The 8,491-nt window shown below is 36.6% G+C and overlaps 1 long non-coding RNA gene and 1 pseudogene across 1 annotated transcript in view; both read left to right on the forward strand.

The window, feature by feature from the left end:
* LOC110262672 overlaps nt 1–808 on the forward strand; it is a 2,802-nt gene extending 1,994 nt beyond the window's left edge. The window contains exon 2 of the long non-coding RNA XR_002347578.1: nt 476–808. This is a non-coding gene — a long non-coding RNA (uncharacterized LOC110262672). The remainder of the gene's footprint in view (nt 1–475) is intronic.
* Nucleotides 1,234–2,700, forward strand: LOC107641501 (annotated as a pseudogene).

Here is an 8,491-nt window from a genome sequence, read left to right on the forward strand (position 1 = left end):
TTGCCGCTGCCGCTGCCGCCGCCGTTGCGTCATCATCGGAAGACCACGCCGTCGCGTCATCATCGGGAGGGGGATTCCGCTGGCGCTGCTTCTTCTTTTGTGATTGACTGCCTCTGCTTCTCCTTCTGCTTCTGCTTGAACCATTTTCACTTGCGAAGAAAATAAAGATGCTATTCTCCACTGGAGACGGTGACCTCTTCGAGTCTGACAATCAGAGCTACTTGAGCTCCGGTGTCCTCGTCCTCGCCGGCAGGAGCCTCCTCCTCTTCGCGGTGTTTGGCTTCGGTGTTCGACATGCTGAGATTTAAGAACATGAACATCCTTTTTTTTAATTTTTTTAAATTTATGTGGTTGTTGATTTTGGATTTGAAGTACAATTGATGATTGTTGAACTGTTGTTAAATTTAAATTTGTTAGTGATTTATTTTGCTGAATTTGTTATTGTTCAATTTGCTGGATTTGTTGTTGTTGCTAGTGAAGAAGAGAAAAAGAATTGTTGTTGCCAGATTTACTTGTTGCTGTTGCTGAAGGAGAGAAGAAGACTTGGGATTTTTTGGGTGGGAGAGGGAAAAGGGTGGAAGAAGTGATATCAAGATCCAAGGCTAGTGAGTGTGGCAGAGGAAGGGGTGGAAGAAGTGAGAGGCGTTAAGGGGTCAAAAATGGAGTTGCCGGTGGCGGAGGAGTAGAGGAGAGAGAGCGCGAGGGGAGGGCGGAGGAGGGTGGCGGCGTTGAAGTTGAACAAGAAGAGGAAGAAGCTGGGTTTTCCCACTGGGAAGAGACATCGGAGGTGGGGGTGCGGGTGCGGGTTGGGGGGGAGGAGCTTTTTGTTTTTGTTTTTGTTTTTATTTTTGTATTAATAGTTAATGGTAATTTGGTCAAAAAATAAAATTGAGATAAAAAAGGATGATTTTATAACGTTTTGTAACGTTGGGGATGATTTTAATAACAAAAAAAGGTCGGGGACGATTTTGATTTTCACCCCAGACCTTAGGGACGATTTCAGTACTTAACCCTTCTATGTCTGTGTGTGTCGTTTACTTGTTAACCTTGTGCTTCCTTTTTTTCCCAATGGTTTACTTTTGTTTTTTTGTGTGTTAAGGTAAAATGGTATGTGAAAGTTTTGAACTTTTCTTGCATTGTGATGTCAATACTATTAGAGACAAATTGGTAAACAGTGCCTCTGTCGGGGAAATAGGTTAACAATTTATTAGCTTTTTTGATTCAGTTTATTGATGGGGTAATGTTCCTGAATGGACAGATCTTGTAAAAACTGCTAGGTTTAAAGAGCTTGCTCCCTATAATCCTGATTGGTATTTTGTTAGAGCAGGTAAGGTTGCTAGTGTATTTGATTGTACTTAAAAAGAATGAGTTTTTGTGCTTGCCTATACTGACATTATAAACTCTGCTTTTTTGACATAATTTTAGATTGATTTAGTTCAACTTTCATTACAGCTTCTATGGCAAGAAAGATCTAAATTATTTTTTTTTTGGTTCTTGAAGTGTTCAATGAACCTTGCCCTATTTCACACAGATTATTAGTCTTCTTAGAGGTTGGAACAAGAAGCAAGGTTCTTAGAGGTATCTTCTTTGTTCTGTTTCTGTGTGCGTTCGTTTACTTGTTATCCTTGTGCTTCCTTTTTTCCCCAATGGTTTGCTTTTGTTTTTCTGTGTGTTAAGGTAAAATGGTATGTGAAAGTTTTGAACTTTTCTTGCATTGTGATGTTAATAATGTTAGAGACAAATTGTAAAACAGTGCCTCTGTTGGGAAATAGGTTAACAATTTATTAGCTTTTTTGATTCAGTTTATTGATGGGTTAATGTTCTTGAATGGCCAGGTCTTGTAAAAACTGATAGGTTTAAAGAGTTTGCTCCCTACGATCGTGATTGGTATTTTGTTAGAGTAGATAAGGTTGCTAGTACATTTGATTGTACTTAAAAAAGCATGAGTTTTTGTGCTTGCCTATACTGACATTATAAACTCTGCTTTTTTGACATAATTTTATACTGATTTAGACATTTAGTTCAATTTTCATTACAGCTTCTATGGCAAGAAAGATCTATCTGAGAGGCGGTGTTGGTGTTGGTGCTTTCAAAAGGATTTATGGTGGTAGCCAGAGGAATGGAAGCTGCCCCCCACATTTCTGCGAGAGCAGTGGTGCTATTGCTAGACATATTTTGCAACCGCTGGAAAGCATGACCGTTATTGAGGTTGATCCAAAAGGTTAAGTTGTGTGAAAGTATTTCGTCATAAGTTGTGTTGGGATGCAACAATCTGCCTCAACACTTCATCTTTTATGTTATTTCTTCGTCAAACACAAAAGAACATAAGAATGAACATATTACCTTTCCTTTCAGTAATGAATATTTATTTCCATCTTGGTTCTCAAACTGATTTATGCCGATTGTATTTCAGGGGTAGGAGAATAACTTCAAAACGGACGAAGGGAGCTTGAACAAGTTGCTAGGAGAATTGTGGTTGCTCCCTGAGAATGACATCATACTATTGAGAACTGATGATGGCCCTTTACTAGGATTTAATTTTGCTCTGGAGACAGTTTTTTTTTTCTCCACCTGTCTGTATCCATTCTAGTTTGGATTTTTGGGTGAGACTTTTGTTTAACATTACTGTGATATCACTTTGAAAGACTCAAACAGATGGAGTTATTGATTTTTATGAAAAGAGTTATGCATTTAGTTTAATTTTTAAAGAATATATTACTAAAATTGAATCTTGAATTATGCTGGGGCATCAGAAGTTTGAGAAAGAACAATGAATAGTAAATTTAGTTGAATATCCGTGACTATCAAATTGCTCTTAAATCTATGAAGAATAATTAAATGCCCTGAATCCATTAAAGGAATGAAATTTTTCTGATTTTCCTCTTATTTTTGTATGTTTGTAGTGAAATTCTTTATGTTCTCAAATTGGAATTGATGATTCATCTTGAACTTTTTTTAGGCATATCTATAACATAAATGCCATTAATTAATTTAGTAATTTAGTAAATACCAGTAGATTGTATAGTAATTTATGAGTGCATGCCATTTGGCAAGGATTTTAACTGACAATATACATTTGTCTTGGCATGGAAAAGTCATGAGTTATGAATTATGATCAATACTAATGAGAAAAAATAAAAGGTAATGAATAACTAAGTGGAGATTTAAACTTTTTAGAAGAATCAAGCAATATAAATATCAAGAGAATATCTTGGACATGGTCAATAAGCCTAACATTCCTCCATTTGTTTTGAGGAACAAACTATCACCTAATTAGCACTGCAACATGAGTGCTTCAATAAACCTTTATATCCCTCTTCCACATTGTAAACTCATTGGATACCTACTGGGTTCATACTTACTCGGTTGCCTCCTCATACTATGAGAGCCTTTGAATGTTTTATTTTGCTATACTGTTACGAAATAATATGATATTTATGCAATCTTTAATAAAATAGATATTAGTTTCTATTTAGTTCATAAACTCTGCAACTGCTAGTCACAATCACTCAACTATATTGCTGTGAAAAATAAAGGAAGCAATGAGAATATTTTCTTCTTTTTTTTCTACCACTGAATTTATTTCTTACATATTATTCCAAAATAATATCAAAGTAGATCTAGAAGAACCCGCAAAGTAGATCTAGAAGAACCCGCAACTATAAAATGGGCAAAATGAATTAAGAAAAATTTTCATTCATTTGAAAATATACAAGTATATTGTATGATTTCAAATTTCTTTCGCTACCTAGCATTTTGCATTGTGACCGTGACTTAATTTACACTCCATATTTTATCTTGATTACTTGAAGATGAATCAGTCTCTCGATGATTCTTTTGTGAACAGGGCGATAATAAATTTCTGGATATTGAAATCTCTGCTGAGATGCTCACTACTACAAATAATGGCTCTGCAATAACATGTAATGGCTCTGCAATAACATGTAACTACTCAGTTTCAAAGCAGGTAAGTAAACTTACTAGAATTTGTAACTATTCTTAATTGAAATGAATTTGAAAATGTTTTCTAATATAGGAATTTTTTACTGAAATACAGATGCAGAGACCCTCGTTGAACTCATGTTTGGGAATCAAGCAAACTAAGCTAAGGGCCATCAAAGGGTTGCTGCTGATGAGGATCTTCACTTGACGAACTTACACCTTATATACATTGCTCAGTGCTAAGATTAAGATTATGAAAAGCTATTAGAACTTAATTATAATTGTTGTTACATAAATAATACAGGGAGAAAGTGTTGTTTAAATAACATAAACTGTTTACTTTATATGTATGCTTCAAATTTTATGGAACTCCACCTAACTATGGTGCATTTTCAATTCATTTTCTTTAATTTTTCTTTTACTACCTGTTTTTTAATATTTTTAAGTTATTGAAAGTTTAATTAAAGATGGTCATTTCTAAATGATTTGTACAGTTATGTCAGCTTGATCTAACCTCTAAGATTTGTCATCATTTTCATTTTGGTCCTTACTAGTCCCTGCTGTATTTTCAATTTGGTCCTGCATAAGCAGAAAATTAGAAGACATTTATTAAATTAAAAAGAAATTAAATACCTGTTGATCATGGTGTGGAGTTGAAGATTGCACCATTTTGAATCGTTGAATGGAAGTTTGTATAGTGGCAAGTTCAATTTGACATTGTTTGATTAAGTTTCTATAACGACAGATAAGCTCAACAGGACCAGTAACAAGGTATCGCTTCCACAAGTTTGCTTCAATACCCAAAGATCTTGCTGCTTCTTGTTGCTCTTCAGGTTTCACTTTCTGCCAAGAATCAAATAATTCTATAACATTTGTTAGAAACAAGAGACTAGACTGGAGAAAGGATTTGTATATTATTGAGTTATTCAAGTTGTCTAGAATGATACAATGTAAAAGGGTATTTATAGGTATTAAGAGAATCGTAATAATAAAGACGTAATCTCCTATAATAAATATTCAGATATACTAAATAATACTAATTAATCCTAATTGATCCTAATTATATTCTAACATCTCCCTCAAACTCAAGTGACAACTTGAGTTTGAAACTTATTTAAAACAACGAAATAAAGAGAAAAAAAGAAAAAAATGCATAAACTTTCTAAAACGGGTGCAGAGGAAACTGCTGGAAAGAAGCGCAGACGGAACTGCTGTTTGTCTGAAGGAAGTGCAGACGGAACTGCCGAAAAGAAACGCAGATGGAACTACCACAAGGAAACACAGACGAAATGCAGACGAAATTGTCACGAGAAAACGCAGACAAAATTGTCACAAGAGAACACAAACAGAACTGCCACGAGAGAACGCAGATGGAACTTCCACGAGAGAACGCAGACGGAACTGCCACGAGAGAACGCAGACGAAACTGCCACGAGAGAATACAGACAGAACTGCCACGAGAGAACGCAAATAGAACTGCCAAAAGAGAGCGAAAACTATATGATTTCTTCATGAGAATAGGTAAGCAGCGGATGACAATGGTGTTTGATCATTCAACTCAGAAAATGCAAGACAGAGAGAACATGCTAGTTGGTAAGGTGAAAACGACAAAAGGTAAAGAAAAATGGCATAGAAAAAAATGCAAAACCTACGGTGATTTCACCGCAAGAAAAACAACCTATCCTCTTCAAGGAGGATACCATGACTCTGATACCATATTAGAAACAAGAGACTAGACTGGAGAAAGAATTTGTATATTATTGAGTGTATTCAAGCTGTCTATTCAAGTTGTCTAGAATGATACAATGTAAAAGGGTATTTATAGGTACTAAGAGAATTATAATAATAAAGACGTAATCTCTTATAATAAATATTCAGATATACTAAATAATACTAATTGATCCTAATTATATTCTAACAACATTAAACATATATTATATCAGAAAAATAATTTGAAACTTATTCATACAAAAAAAACTGAACAATTTGTGCACATCACATGCTCAAGAACAATACTTCAAGGAAGAAGGTACGAAAAGTAGCCACAGACTGATTTAAGTTATCAGAGGTGCAGAAAGTATCTAACTCTGAAATAGTCGGTAAACTTTTAAGTGTTTTATTTGAGTCTAGAGCGACACATTCATTCATAGCATTTGAAAAGACTAGCGAGTTAGGATTGAAGATTGTAGTTCTGGGTTATGATTTAAAGGTGCATAATGCCACTTCTGAAGCCGTTGTGACTAGGTTAGAATGTCCACAAGTATCATTTTGAGTCAAACAGCGTGATTTTGTTCATGACTTAATTTGCCTGCCGATGACTGGTCTTGATCTCATCTTGGGATTGGATTGGTTATCTAAGAACCACGTGCTGTTAAATTGTTCTGAAAGGACATTGCATTTTATGTCGGAAGGGTCAGAATGGCCGGTTGTGGCGAAAGACTATTATTTGAACTCTGTAATTGTGAACTGCAGTGGGTGTGAATGCAAGGGTGTTGTTCTATAAGCGGCAAATGTGTCAGGTAAGGAACAAAGCTTAGAGCAAATTCCGGTTGTATGTAAATTTCCTGAAGTGTTTCCGGATGATATTCCCGAATTCCCTCTTGTTTGAGAAATTGAGTTTGCGATTGAGTTGGTACCTGGAGCCGGGCCAATCTCAGTTGCTCCTTATTGAATATCTCCGTTGGAATTAAATGAACTCAAATATCAGTTGGAAGAACTGATGATTAAAATTTTTATTCGGCCAAGTATTTTTCCGTGGAGAGCGCCAGTATTACTAGTAAAGAAAAAGGATGGGAGCATACGTCTATGTGTTGACTATCGGCAGCTGAACAAAGTTACTGTGAAGAATACATATTTGTTACCATGAATCGTTGATTTGATAGATCAGTTGCAAGGTGCTGGAGTTTTCTCTAAGATTGACTTGTGATCCGGGTACCACCAGATAAGGGTTAGAGATGAGGACATTCCGAAGACTGCCTTCAGAGTGCGATATGGTCACTACGAATACACAGTAATGTCTTTCGGGTTAACCAATGCCCTGACAGTATTCATGGACTACATGAACAGGATTTTCCATCCATTTCTGGATAAGTTTGTAGTTGTCTTCATTGATGACATACTGATTTATTCTAAAAATAATGAAGAGCATTTGGGTCACTTGCGAACTGTGCTCCAAATCTTGAAAGAGAGAAAATTGTACGCCAAGTTATCTAAATGTGAGTTCTAGAAGAGTGAGGTGAAGTTTCTTGGTCATGTGGTAGGTCAACAGGGGATTGCTGTGGATCCTGCTAAGGGTGAGGCGGTAATGGACTAGGGATAACCAATTTCTGTGACAAAGATTAGGAGTTTTCTCGATTTAGCGGGTTATTACCGAAGGTTTATCAAAGTATTTTCGCAACTCGCTTTACCTTTAACGAAGCTGACTAGGAAGGATGCACCATTTGTCTGGACTCCTGAGTGCGAAGAAATTTTCCAAGCATTGAAGCAGAAGTTGACTACTGCACCTATATTAGTGTTACCTGAGCCAAATGAACCATTTGAGATATACTGTGATGCACACTGAAGGGTTTGGGGTGCGTGCTGATGCAGCACCGTAATGTCATGGTATATGCCTTACGGTAGTTAAGGCCGCATGAGATAAACTATCCGACTCACGACTTAGAGCTTGCTGCCATTGTGTTTGCTCTAAATGTTTGGAGGCATTACCTCTATGGCATCAAGTTTCAAGTTTTCTCAGATCACAAAAGCCTGAAGTACCTTTTTGAGCAAAAAGAACTGAATATGCATCAGAGGAGCTAGATGGAGCTTCTAAAGGATTATGAGTTCTAGTTGAATTATCACCTTGGAAAAGCAAATGTTGTGGCGGACGCTTTTAGCTGAAAGTCCCTATGTGCTGCTTGGATGATGTTACGAGAGGAAGAATTGCTAAAAGCGTTCAATAGCCTGAAATTGGGGGTTAGAGAAGAATCTGGTACTCTATGTTTAAGTCAATTACAAATTTCAAGTGACTTTAAGTCTGAAATCTTGAAGGCTCATCGAGATGATAATGTATTACAAAGATGTTTCTAGCGATTGAGCAAGGAAAGCGGTGGAGAGTATCATGGGACAAAGACGAGCTATGGAGATTCAAGGGTAGGATTATTGTGTCGGATGTTGGGACCTTGCGGCAAAATATCTTAAGAGAGGCGCACAAAAGCGGATTTTCTATTCATCCGGGAAGTACTAAGATGTACAAGGATCTGAAAGCAATGTTTTGGTGGCCGAAAATGAAGAACGATGTAGCGTTGCACGTTTCAAAGTACCTGACTTGCCCGAAAGTTAAAATTGAGCATCAGAAACCATTAGGAACCCTTCAGCCCTTAGAAATTCTGCAATGGAAGTGGGAGAGTATTGCGATCGACTTTGTGTCGGGCTTACCTAGAACTCGAGTTGGTTATGATGCTGTTTGGGTGATTGTGGATCAACTGACAAAGTCGGCTCACTTTCTACCCATTGGATGAATTGTAGATTGGAAGAGTTAGCACGTTTGTATATTAAGGAGATCGTGAAA

This window comes from Arachis ipaensis, chromosome B05 (assembly GCF_000816755.2).
Source record: "Arachis ipaensis cultivar K30076 chromosome B05, Araip1.1, whole genome shotgun sequence".
NCBI lineage: Eukaryota > Viridiplantae > Streptophyta > Magnoliopsida > Fabales > Fabaceae > Arachis > Arachis ipaensis.